The sequence below is a fragment of the Syngnathoides biaculeatus genome, chromosome 2 (assembly GCF_019802595.1).
Source record: "Syngnathoides biaculeatus isolate LvHL_M chromosome 2, ASM1980259v1, whole genome shotgun sequence".
Taxonomy (NCBI): Eukaryota; Metazoa; Chordata; class Actinopteri; order Syngnathiformes; family Syngnathidae; genus Syngnathoides; species Syngnathoides biaculeatus.
In genome coordinates, this window is record NC_084641.1 from 27,822,609 (window position 1) to 27,837,164 (window position 14,556).

A 14,556-nucleotide genomic window follows, 5' to 3' on the forward strand; every position below is an offset into this window, starting at 1 on the left:
AGATCATGGATGGATGGATGTTACCCGATTGTATGTTTGACCTTTTTCAAGTTGTGATGGATGCATAGAGGAACAACCGTCACCATCACTCATAAATCATGCAGTCATTCATCATTCATCATCAAAGACCATAGACCACACAGACTCTCAGAATCAAATAATACTGACGTCGTGGGAGAAGAGTTGCAGCTGAAAAAGATCCAAAGGAAGGCGCTGAATAATGACTCGAATTGACATCTGACATCAAGTGGGAGCCAAAAGTTCAACGGACAGTCACAGGAACCTTCCGGCATTAACATTACTTTTGGTTCATGCTTTCTGAGGCACAGTCAGCATGAAAAAGATGACGTTTCATTAGGCTGAAGATGATGAAATACTAGAGAATAGGAAACGTAGATGGCTTGCCGTTGACCGGACTGATTAGTTCGACCGGCTAGGTCCATGGAATTTCGTCTGTTGGGGAAATGAAACGCAAGAAAACCACAGTGAAACTTATCAGTAATCTCTCAGTGGAAGACCTCGTAGTAGATAACGAGGACATGAAGTTGGTCGTCAAACTCCTCAGACATCGCAGTACAGAGTGACAGTGGGCATAATTCGCTGGTGAAACTTTAACGTTAGGGTAACCTACACCTAACTAGTAAGCATTGATTTTCTTTTAAATGGATCATAATATCCTCGATTACGGCCGTTTACGGACCAGACTGTAAATGTGAAAGATTTATCCACGGAAGCATTCCTCATTTTGTTTTTACGGCTCCTGAAGGTGCCTTATGTTGGTGCCTCTTTCGGTTTTGCCACAAACAACTTCCCCTCTCACTCAACGGTGTTTTCCTAATTAACTGAGCGCTGAAGGTTCTCATAGGAGAATGTTCCATGGTATATCAATCCCACTTTGGTAATTCTCTGACCCGTGCGCTCCCACACGTGTGTTAAAAAATCTACGCAAAAATAATGAAGATCTGTCAGGCAAATTTCAATTCATTTCCAATGACTCCCTAGAGCCTGGAACTCCCCCACGAGGGCTACAAAACATATTGGTCCACGATATTAAAGTGTTGATGAAGGGGGGGAGTGTTATTTGTTTTAATGGGGACCCAAAATGTTTAACCACTGGTTTATCAGTGTAATAGAATATGGGGCTCTAGGTGACACCCTGGCCAGAAAATGGATGAGCGCTTTTATTCAGGGAAAAATCAGCTCGTAAACTACTACTACTGATTAAAAATATGCCTGAGATGTCACATATCGTTTTGGATATCGAACCATCACTGGGCCTTATGGCTAAGCACTGAGTCACAGGTTTTAGTTACATTGAAGTAAGTAACGAGCATTCAAACATTTAAGATTCCAGGATTCATCCAAGATCTGCCTCACAGTTCTGAGGACTCTGGTTCAAATCCGGTTTTGCCTATGTGGCGTTAGCATGTTCTCCCTACTGCCTGGTGGGTTTTCTCCAGATACTCCAATTTCCAATACTCTAAATTACCTGAAGATGTGAATACAAGTGCGAAAGGTTGTTTGTCTATACACTGTCTGACCTGGCATTGGCTGGTGACCAGTTCAGGGGGTACCCTGCCTCAAGCCTGAAGACAGCTGGGATAGGCTCCAGCATGCCCACGACCCATTTCAGGAGAAGCGATCTGGTATGATGAACCCCCAAAACATGAATAGAATTTCTAGCATTAATAAGCATCTTCAAACTTCTTCTTTTCATTTCAGCTTGTCCCGTTAGGGGTCGCTACAGCGTGTCATCTTAGGTGAACGCATATTTCTTTGGCACAGTTTTACGCCGGATGCCCTTCCTGATACAACCCCCCTGTATTTAGCCGGGGAGAGAAGCTTACAGGACCTGGTTTTCCCACGCGGTCCCCCATCCAAGTACTAACCAGGGCCAAACCCGCTTAGCTTCCGAGATCTGACGGGGTTTGGCGTTCTCAGGGTTGCATCGCCGTAAGCTCTTACAAGCATCTTCAAAAATGATCAAATACAGTACAATAAACATATTACAGCTCTAAGCACACACACAGACAATTCGCTGTTCATATTTCTTATGATGATTGCCGTGCTGTCGTGCTGCAGTCTCGAGTAAAACAATGTACTCGACATTTAGCTACACAGCAAAGCAGCGAATTTACATAGATGGGGTCAACGCTCCCTGGGGTGTCTAGCGCTCGTGGTAAACACTGCTTGTTTGTAGGCCGAGGAGTCTGAGGGACCTAAGCAGTTTGATGTTACCGCTGGATCCATGCAGTGACAAAAACAACAACAACCGGCAGCTCCTGTTAGTTTTTGCGACATTCTGTGGAGCTCTTGTTACCGATTCTAAAGGGTTTGATGGCATGCTTAGTCCAACATTACTATCTATCTATCTATCTATCTATCTATCTATCTATCTATCTATCTATCTATCTATCTATCTATCTATCTATCTATCTATCTATCTATCTATCTATCTATCTATCTATCTATCTATCTATCTATCTATCTATCTATGTTTTATACTCATCTATCTATCTGTCTTTCTGTCTGTTATAAGTTTTATACTCATTCATTCATCTATCTATCTATCTATCTATCTATCTATCTATCTATCTATCTATCTATCTATCTATCTATCTATCTATCTATCTATCTATCTATCTATCTATCTATCTATGTTTTATACTCATCTATCTATCTGTCTTTCTGTCTGTTATAAGATTTATACTCATTCATCTATCTATCTATCTATCTATCTATCTATCTATCTATGTTTTATACTCATCTATCTATCTGTCTTTCTGTCTGTTATAAGATTTATACTCATTCATCTATCTATCTATCTATCTATCTATCTATCTATCTATCTATCTATCTATCTATCTATCTATCTATCTATCTATCTATCTATCTATCTATCTATCTATCTTATACTCATTCATCTATCTGTGTTTCTGTCTGTTATAAGTTTTATACTCATTCATCTATCTGTCTTTCTGTCTGTTATAAGTTTTATACTCATCTATCTATCTATCTATCTATCTATCTATCTATCTATCTATCTATCTATCTATCTATCTATCTATCTATCTATCTATCTATCTATCTATCTATCTATCTATCTATCTATCTATCTAAGTTTTATACTCATTCATCGATCTATCTGTCTTTCTGTCTGTTATAAGATTTATACTCATTCATCTATCTATCTATCTATCTATCTATCTATCTATCTATCTATCTATCTATCTATCTATCTATCTATCTATCTATCTATCTATCTATCTATCTATCTATCTATCTATCTATCTATATCTATCTATCTATCTATCTATCTATCTATCTATCTATCTATCTATCTATCTATCTATCTATCTATCTATCTATCCATCCTACTTTCCTCCCTCCCTACCTCTCTGGCTCACTGTCAAAATACAAATATGACACCACTGCGTTGGATTTGTGATTGGATGAGTGAGTGCGGCTGGGAAGTGAGTGGAATGGAATGTGTGTGTGTGTGTTTCACATTAAACAGAAGGGTAACTAGTAATTTTTGCTGAGGTCTTCCGTGCAGAGTACAAAGAGCTAAAATCACCCAAAAACTGCCCGAAACAAAACATCAGACCCCAGCAATAGGGGCTGAACCCCGGTCTTGAAAAGTTAAAACCCACTAGTGATTAATGCCAATCTAAATTGCGTGTAGTTTAGTCTAAAACGGTGGTCACCAACGTGGTCCCCGTGGGTACACCACTTAAGCGCCCATGAGGCATGTTCTGAACATGGTACAGGTCACAAATTTTTATTGTTTGTGTTTTAAATTTTGAATCTGACTTGCTTACATTAAGGACATTTTAAAGACAATATTGTATAATTTTAGTATTCATATATTTGTAAAGTAAAAGGAGTTTGTTTGCCGCAAACAGGTCATGTAGCTGTTCATATGAGCAGTGCTCAGGAAGTAGCCCTCAGCCTCAAAACATTTGGTGACCCTCGGTGGAAAACATCAAAACATTATCATATACAATAATTTCAAATTCACTTTACATCATCTTTGAGCTAAATTTCTCACAGATTACTTGATTAAAACAAAATATGTATATATGTAATACGTATGACTTGAGTGTTTTGTGTGTGGATAGAGACAAATTTGAGCCAGGATGAACAGCAATGCATCATCGCCGTCAGCGGTTTACTTAAGCCAGTCCCCAATTCCACCTGGTTGCTAGATCGACTCTAATCACGATGTCAGTTGCTTTGTGTCACATTTCTCCTTGTAGAGTACAAAGAATCCCAACTGGTATATTTTCCCACAATCTCCACACCTGCTTCCTCGCCTGCACACCCGCCATGTTGTTATTATCACCTGGCCAAGACCTCACGCAAAGACATTTCCAGCTGCCAGAATTCCAGCGACCCCTGATCCCTTTGTTGAACTCAATAAACACTCTGAACTCTGACCTGCCTTTCCCATATCTGGTCTCGGGTCTCCTCCCTGTACTGCAAACCATAACAGTGCAAGCTGGCCAAGGGAAATGGACCCGCCAGAGAAATTCTCAACAGAAAAGCTGTTCTCCTAGACAGACCTGATCAAACTCTCAGTCTACTTCTCGGCAAGGTAAAAGAGTTGTCCGTATCACTCACTTCCGTGCAGATACAGTTGTTGGCTTTGCAGACACACGGTCAACTTCCATTCATGCCCCCCCCCACTTGGACCTGCTCCCAATCTGCCTTCACAGACTGCCAGAGAACTATTTGTGCCTTCTCCCACGCTTTATCAAGTAAACTTTGGTTTGTGCTGTGCATTCTTGGTACAACACTCATTGATATTTGAACTATCCACAGATCTGACCAATCAAACTTATTCAGGTGTCTTTGTGGAGCCACGCTGGCTTGGGCCACGACCAAGTCAGAGAGGGAGGGGCTCTAAGGAGTGTATGGGTGTATTTCACCTTCACAGCCATTTTTTTTAGCACTCCCTAAGCTTCTGTCTGCTGAGAAGACCGCTGATTTATTGGTCAAACAGGTTTTCTGTCTACAAGACATTCCATCTGTTGTTGTTTCTGACGGGCATCCCCAGCTCACCTCGGAGAGCTGGACGGCTTTTTGTGCAGCACTTGGCATTGGGGTCACTCTCTCGTCTGGTTACCAGCCTCAGACCAATGACCAATGGCGCCACACCAATCAACAGCTCGAGGTACTGATTCGTTGCATGACTCAGTTCCATCCAGCTTTGTGGAGTACCTTACCTGGAGTGAAAACGCCCAAAACTCCCTCCCCACCCTCTCTTCTGATATCTCCACTTTCCATTGCTCACAGACCGAGATCGCTATTTCTTCTGTGCAGACTCAAATGCACGAGTGTTCCAAGATAGGGATGGAGACCCGCCCTCTGCTCAGAGCGTCCACAAGCTCTAAAGTACGAGTTTACCGTCACAGCACCGTCGCTCCTGCATACGCTGTCAGCAAAAAGGTGTAGCTCAGTACTTGGAATAATAATCAGGAGTCCAAGAAGTTGTCCCCTGTTTTATCGGTCCCTATGTTGGACCCCCGGCGGCATGGTGGCTCAGCTGGTAATTCACTCTAAATTGCCCCTAGGTGTGATTGTGAGTGCAGCTGTTTGTCTCGATGTGCCCTGGGATTGGCTGGAAACCAGTTCAGGGTATACCCCGCCTTCTGCCCGTTGACAGCTGGGATAGGCTCCAGCACTCCCCGCGACCCTCGTGAGGATAAGTGGTGAAGAAAATGGATGGATGAATGGATGGATGTTCAACTCCCTGGAGTTTGTCTACTGAATAGGTGCACAAAACTCGTTGAGAGTTACACAAATTGCAGCAATTGGAGTTCAGCAAAACTTTCCACTTTACCATGATTTTCAAGCCATATTTCACAATCATATTTCTGTTTGAAACTAAAAAATAAATTTAATTTTAACGGAAAAAATGGGCGGCACGGTGGAACAGCCTTAGCGCGTTCGCCTCACAGTTCCGAGTACTGGGGGTTCGAATCTAGACCCCGCCTGTGTAGAGTTTGCATGTTTACCCCCACATCCCAAAAAACATGCAACATTAATTGGAAACGCTGTCACGGCCCATCCGTATGGAGGAGGACGCAAATGCAGGACTCCGGAGACGCAGAGGCAGTTTGGGAAAAGTGTTTATTCGTTCCAGAGTCGGGGATCAGGCAGACAGTCAAGTGGAGCAGCGGTAGTTAAGACGTCGGGCGTAGAGAGCAGGTCCGCGAGCAAACAGGGGTCACCATCAAGAATACGGGAGTGCAGGAACGGGGCATGTGTGGCAACAATCTGGCAAAGCCAGACCGTCCACTGGGTCCAATATATACAGGGGTTAATCACTGCCGATGAGGCGCAGGTGTCCGCCTCCTAATCAGTGCAGCTGTGCGGGGAGACACACAGCCAGGGCTGGTCCGGCAGGACCATGATACATGGTAAATTGCCTCTAAGTATGATTGTGAATGGTTGTCCGTCTCTTTGTGCTGTGTGATTGGCTGGCGACCAGTTCAGGGTGTTCCTTGCCTCCTGCACAATGACAGATGATTGTCTCTGGCACTCCCACGACCCTCGTGAGGTTAAGCGGATGGGTGGAAACAATTGTTTGAAACTATTAAATACATTGGAAGCCGACCACGACATTTGGAGGTTGCAGCGTAACAGCTATTATATCGCACAGCAGAGTAAAAGTGAGAAAGGAATCGAGTAAAAACAGCAAATTGGTAAGTAAGTATAAATGCGTTCGGATCAGAACACTCACCGGCATGTCATTAGCTTTCTGTCAAGACCAACACAACAGCCAGCCTTCTTAGATAAGACGGCCGACCTTAGCAGAGCTTTGAGACTCAAGTAAGTCATCACCACGGTGAGAAGAAAGACTTTTGTGTTGTAACTTCAGGGAAAAATGTGCGGAATAGAGGACTATCACCTCTTGGGGGGGTGAAAAACGTCTGGTGACAGGACAGAAAATGTAGAAGACCACAGGGACGTGGTGGGAATGGAGCATTCATTATGTTTTCATTTCATATACTGGTAAAAAAAAAAAAAAAAAAAAAAAAGGTCATAAAAACCTTGGAAAGGACCTTGAATATCACTCCGGAAATGGCTTAAAAAAAGTTTTCTGTTTTACTGGCAATGTATTTAACTCTTAATCCTGTTAAACTGCCGGCTATTAACAGGCCCGTCCTCTGTGGATGAAATCCTTTGTTGGGATTCTTCAGATGGAATATGAAGGGGGAAGCATAGACTGCTGGACACTCGAGCACAGACTTGCGATACGCTCAATACATTTGCAGTCAAAATATAAAAAAAAAAGGGAAGATTCAATTTCACCGACCCACTGAGACCATTTTCAACGAAAACGGCATCGTCATGAATTGAGGACGTTGGATTTTTAGCAGCAATTATTAGGAGACAATGGCAGGGGTCAAACGGGCCATCATGCGACGAGGACGCAGTATATCCTGACATCATAGAACATATATTTTTATGGATTTTTGTGGCCAAATCCACTGTGAACAATTAGAAGAGACAAACGTACCATGGTTAATACATTCATGCCATTAAAAGAAACATTAAAATCATGAAACAAGACAAGACGATGTATAAACACACACAGTTTAATGACTTTTATTTTTTTTAAACTGATTAAAATGTGTGTTGTGTTGAAAAGAATTAATTGCCACTCACAGCTGACAAGGCCATATTTGAAAAATAAAGCGAGCAAATAATTGGCTTTTTGTCGAGAGGCGGGGGGTTTATGGAGCTTTAAAAGAGTTGCAAAGCCAACAGTTGTCGTCCTTATCAGGAGTTTCTCCTCAGCGAAAACTCACCAGAGAGCAGAGAGGCCCACAAGGTTGTTTTTCTCAACGCAAACATGTACATTGAATAGGAATTATGTCATGACTAAATAAGATACTCGTGTTTTTTTCCCGAAAGAACAGAGTTAAAAGTCAATCCATTAATCTCGTGAATACAAACAGCATGGTCGCCACCATGATATTATTATACATTACTTGGCGCAGTTGCGGTCATTTCAAACTACAACGTCTCCCCAATAACAGGGCAAGTACAATATCCAATATCGGCAAACAAGCATTAACGCTCATATTCACATTTGAGGACAATTTAGAGCCTCCGACTAGCCTAAAATGCATATTTTTTGGAATGCGGGAGGAAAGTTGGAGTGCCTGGAAAAATACCACGCAAACATGGAAAGAACAGCTGGAAAATTCCACACAGAAAAGCTGGAGCCAGTTTGCATCATAAATGTTGGAAAACATACATCAATTATGATGTGTGTTGCTGACATAACAGTTAAGAAATTTTAGGTCTGAATTTTGGCACATGTCTTTTTGTGTTTTGACATGCATGTTAGATTAATTGCTTACCCCAACTAAGGGTGTGCTGAAACTTGACCGTTCAAACCATGCTTGAGCTCTTTTGACATCCTCCGAAATACATTTTTTGTTTCTTTTTTTTGGGCAATTGAGATCATTCTTTATTTTTTTTAAACCTCAGAGGCGCTGGAACGCGTTGGCCTCACAGTTTTGAGGTCTTGGGTTCGATCCCGGAAGCGCCTGTGTGGAGTTTGCATGTTCTCTCCGTGCCTATGTGGGTTTTCTCCAGGTGGGCACTCCGGTTTCCTCGGAGATCCCAAAAACATGCAACATTTATTGGACACTCTAAATTGCCCCGTCGGTGTGATTGTGAGTGCAGCTGTTTGTCTCTATGCGCCCTGTGATTGGCTGGAATCCAGTTCAGGGTGTAACCCGCATCCTGCTCGTCGGCAGCTGGGATAGGCTCCAGCACTCCCGCGACCCTCGTGAGGATAAGTGGCAAACAAAATGGATGGATGGATGGATTTTACCTCTCACAGAGGGGCACGTCCCCAAACAGTGGCCGTGGCAACTGGCCCCACAGTTCTGCCGCCAGTGACTGTAATGTGATTGTTCATGAACACTTATTCATCATAACCGTCACCGTGCATAATATCAATAAATATGACATTTTAATAATTTAGGACCACAGCAGGCCAGGTTATTCACAGGCACATGTGTAACTAATGCAACTATTATATATGATAATCACTACCTTGCACAATAGAACTGAAGAAGAAAAAGTTGCTCCAATGTTGTGAAAGTTGAACTGATGGCGTAAAAATGCTTAAAGTGCAGACCAGGTTGGGAACCCGGATATTCATCGCAGACATCCACTGGCTTCACTGTAGTATGCGTAGTAATTTTCCATGGGTTTGAATATTAGACCAAATGGGTCCTTGTTGGGACCTGCAACCGATGAGAGACCAGTTTGGGTTGTACTCTGCCTTTGGCCCAGGTAAGCTTGGATGGACTGGAGTTGGAACTCACTGGCTAACTTTGAACAGAGTAAGCAGTCAAAATCCATCCATCCATCCATCCATCCATCCATCCATCCATCCATCCATCCATCCATCCATCCATCCATCCATCCATCCATCCATCCATCCATCCATTTTTCATATTGCTTATCGGGTGTGCTGGAGCCAATCCTAGCTGGCTCTGGGCAAGAGGCGGGGTACACCCTGAAGTGGTCGCCAGCCAATCGCTAGGGACATAGACAAAGAACCATTTTTCACATTGCTTATCCTCACAAGTGTCGCAGGAGTGCTGGAGCCTATCCCAGCTATCTTCGGGCAGGAGGTAGGGTACACCCTCAACTGGATGCCAGCCAATCGGGGGGCACATGGAGACAGACAATGGTCGCATTCATAATCACACCTGGGGGCAATTGAGAGTCACCAATGAATGCATGTTTTTGGGATGTGGGAGGAAACCGGAATGCCCGGAGAAAACCCACACCGGCACAGGGAGAACATGCAAACTCCACACAGGCGGGGCCGGGATCGAACCTGGGACCTCAGAACTGTGAGGCTAACACTTTACCAGCTGATCCACCGTGCCGCCCCTTTAGTAATTAAGTCATCTGGAAATCATCCTTTTAAAAGAGCAAAAATATTGTTAAATTTTGAAAAATCTGGATTCAGGAGGAGCGTTGTGGTTTTCGTCCTGGCCACGGAACAGTGGACCAGCTCCCCACCCTCGGCGGGATACTCGAAGGTGCATGGGAATTCGCCCAAGCGGTCTACATGTGTTTTCTGGACTTGGAGATGGCATACGACCGTGTCCCTCGGGGAGTCCTGTGGGAGGTTCTTCGGGAGCACGTGGTACCGAATCCCCTGATACGAGCGTTTCGGTCCCTGTACGGACGCTGTCAGAGTTTGAACCCCAGTCCTCAGAAGTGTGAGGGCAACGCTCCACAGCTGCTCCACCGTGCCGCCGACAAACAACCAGTCACACTCAAATTCACTCCTGTGGGTAATTTAGCGCCTTCAGTTAACCTGCCATGCATGTTTTTGAGATGTGGGAGGAAATCGGAGTACCTGGAGAAACCATGCATGCATGGGGAGAACATAAAAACTTAGAACTGTAAGGCCAACGTGCTGCCCCAGTAGAAAACAGATCAGTGGAAGGCAATTAGGTTTGAATAATTAGTTGCAGGTTCAAACCTTCACAGTCATAAAACCTTAATTAACTGAACAGGCTGCAATGTAAATAAACAACCATTAAAGTGTACGCTTAAACATTTCATTAAAAAAACAATGAGAAGGGGTAATGAGTTCGAGTAAAATGTTAGACAAATACAAAAAGAAATCAAACATTGTCACGCAAAACGTAAAACAATAACACACACAAGTAGCTTTTCTATCACAAGCGACAAACGTGGCAGCAAACCGGAGTAGCTAATGCAGCAGTCGACGGGCAACTTCGGATTCTCGTTCTTGCTAAGGAAATTTCCTTTCCATTCCAAGCGAGACGACACAGAAATACTTGGTGAACACGTTGTCTGAAATATTTTGAAAAGTGCTCAGGAAAGGAACCTTAATGAACCCTTAAACCCAACTTTAGCGTCGGCTACTCCTGACCAACCTTTATAAAAGGAAACAGAAAACTGTACGTTACTCACAACGCTCGTACGGCTGCGATATTCAAAGCAACATGTTTGAAATAAACACTTTTCATCTCCCCTCGATCCCATGATTTATTCTCGCCCCGTCTTCATTCGTGCTCCTTCTTGTCAAACAGATGTATTCAGTTAATCAGAACATTATACATATTTTTGCCGTCTGAGTAGTGCCAAAGTATTCATAAAATATTTCAAACACAAGTTTTAAAGTCGACACAACCGTTCAGAAATGTATTCATCAGCGGGGATCCACCGTGTGGGTATTTTTATCGAATTCATGTGCAAATCAGAGCGATCCGGATCTCAGCCAAGGCGGTTTAGTTTAGCTTCACCAAACATGTAGCCGGAACCAAGCGCGATGTGTACTGTAGATCGCGGCGTGCGCTGCCAAAGAATCAAGCAGAAGAAAACAAGGCCACCGCGGCACACGGGGCACGTTCCTCCGCAGTTGACGCTTCCCCGGCTCGCAGCTCCGGCGTACATCTGTTGAATGAATTAAGATCTAAAACGGAGCCAATTACCGGAGAGGAACACAGCCCCTGGTCGGTGGGTTCTGTGCCCATTTGCGGCTGGACTTCATCGTCCTCGCTCCTGCGGGCGCGATTGGCCGAGTCCAGCACAAGGACGGCCACGTGCGGGAGCGAGAGCGGCGATAAAAAAGCCGACCTGACTGACTCACGCCGTTTATAAATGAATCCCTGCTCGAGTGGGTGTGAGGAGGTGGACCTCTTTGTTTATGTGTGTTGATATTCTGGCACCTATTTAACATCATCATATTCATAATCAAATATGTGCTTCCAACTGCTGGGGTGCTTCAAGGATCTTTCTTCTTTTATACATAGGTGGCTTGATCTGGAAGGAGGAGGCAATTATTTTTGATTGGCCACAGATAAAGAGCTTTGCAGAGCGGGTACATGCCAGGTCCCTTCTGCACTGAAGTCGGCGCTTCCGTGGCATTCACTCTTGACTGAATGACAGCAGAAGATTAGATAAGAGACAGTTACATACTGTAAAGTAGCCCCTGCGAGCCTTTGCCAAAAGTTAGGGGAACAGTGAGGCCAATTTCTTTGGATTTGCTGTCAACATTTAGGTATGACTTCAGAAAAGCCGCACAACACTACATCTGTGTTTTTAGCTTTGATTTCCAGGTATTGACATCTGGTCACGTGTCCAGAAACTTCCTGAAACCGTAAAAAAAGATCTTCCTGATTAGGTTGCGACGTCGCCTTGGGCTGACCTGCGCTCCGATTCATCAACGTGAAGATGAATCCCGTCGCTCCAGATCGCGCAACACCTTCGATTGTAAACGTAGCCCAAGTTTGTCCCCGAGGGCTTGGCTATTTGATTAGTGTCACGTGGTCTTCTCATCTGTAAGTGCTGCGATGATGTGCAAAGTGAGTCTCCCGACATGCGAGCCCCTCTGCAGACCCCCAGGTGGTCCACCCGATGTCTCACTCTATTTGTCTCTGCGTGCTGCTCCGACATCACGGCAGCAGAAATCCGTGCTCGGGCCGTCACGTGGCCGCATTGCTGATTCTCACAAGACAACACTGACTCAATTGTGGGTAGACGTTGAAGGAAATGAACTGTAATTAGCCTGAATGGTCTTTGAACCTGTGACCCGTGCTTGGTGCGAGATGACCTGAGCCGGTACTCATTAAAAGAGAAGCAATGTTTCCTCTTTATATTTGAACAAAATTAAAAGATTAAGGGGGCGGAACGGTGGAACAGCTGTACAGCGTTGGCCTGACAGTTCTGAGGACCGGGGTTCAGCCTGTGTGGAGTTTGCATGTTCTCCGAGTGCTTGCGTGGGTTTTCTCCGGGCACCCCGGTTTCCTCCCACATCCCCAAAAAATGCATCAATTGGAGAATCTCAATTGGCTCTAGGTATGATTTTGAGTGCAACTGTTGTCTGTCTCTATGTGCCGTGCGATTGGCTGGATTGGCTTTGGAACTCCCGTCACCCTCGTGAGGATAAGCGGCTCAGAAAATGGATGGCTGGATGGTTGGATAAAAGATTATGGTTTTGTCTGATTTTCTACTATAAGAACTAATTTAAAACCATCTACAGTAATTTCTAAACTTGGGTTTCTAAACAGTCTTCCAGAGTTCATGATTCCACCCAAAATTCAGTGGGGATTCTTTCTTATATTAACCCATTATTGGGCAACATCCCATTTTTGGGACATCATAATTTTCACACATCCTATCCTTCAGTATATCAAAATATTGAAGTGTTTTAATCTGAAGCCATAATTTGGTATCAGGACAGGGTAACTCATCGGTCAAAGTTAGCAGGTAGATTTTTGGGACAAGATTATAAATTAGTAAAGTTATCATGAAATGAAAAAGAAGTTGTCACTGGCATTTGCCAGTTCGTGGCCTCGAGTTAGTGAGTTGCGTTCAAAACCAGCAGGACTCTCCACCACCGAGAGAAAGTGTAGTTTGAAATGTCCTTGTCACAGCGATTCTGTCGCACCTCAGTTTAGTCTCGTCTTAGTTCATGTTTCCAAGTTTGACTCCTCGTCATCAGACCTTGCTGCATGTCTTTTCGATCCCGCCTAGCCTAGCGTTGTTGTGCGTCTGCCTTCTTGGACTGCTTACACCGTGTATGACCTCAGCTTTGAATAAAACAACACCTAACATCATGCCCTCGTCTCGGAGTCCAGCATTTGGGTCCAGCCCCGCACCGTTGGTTCATGACACGATTCTTCAAAAAAGTTATTAGAAAATTTTATGGTGACTCCTGCTTTCTCTGATAGCCCAAGTGTGTATCTCGATCTTGATTTTCACGCATTATATCCTTCATTATATCAAAATATTTAACTGTTTTAATCTGTTTCTGATTCTGGTTTTTGGGACAATCTACTAAGAAAACCCAAGTACCCTCTCGCGGGCAGCGTCCCATTTTTGGGACGAGATTATTAATTAGTAAAGTTATCATTTGATTTAACCATAAATGAAAAAGAAGTGTTATTTCCTTGATTGTGGCCTGTTAGGAGACTTTCATCTCAATAAGGCAAAAAATTGCTACCCTGCCCATGAATGGGTTGATTATCAAATCAAACTATTGAACGTACTTTTTCTTACAGTTGTTTCAGATCAGTAATATGTGAGTGATTCACTTTAACACCAATATGTAAATGATTGTAATCGGACATGAAACGATATTGAAATTTTTCGGGGTGGGGGGTGGGGTGGTTATGGATATAAAAAGGCATAGTAATTGTAGGTAGTCATGGTCACAAGTTCTTACATAGGGCTAAAATGTTAAGGTCTCCTCTTCCCAACAGCCTCATTGATAAAGATTTAGTGCATATGAAAGTTCAGTGATTACCATTAAGTTCATACACAAAAACATAAAGTATTGTACTATCAAAATGCAAATGAAGTTGCATTTTACAGCAAATGTGGTCATCATGATTGGAGTATCTAAGAATAAACAAAAACTTTACAGTGGTTTTTGTATGAGTTAGAGTCTAGGGAAAACGGTATGGCAACAGCCGCATTGATAGTGACAACACTTTCGTGAAGGCAGTGGGAAGGTGGTGTGGGGAGGCATCT

General features: G+C 43.5%; 1 pseudogene; it reads right to left on the reverse strand.

Moving 5' to 3' along the window:
- Positions 1–1,840: 1,840 nt before the first annotated feature.
- LOC133497393 (5S ribosomal RNA) lies at positions 1,841–1,959 on the reverse strand (annotated as a pseudogene).
- Between the last annotated feature and the right edge of the window lie 12,597 nt (positions 1,960–14,556).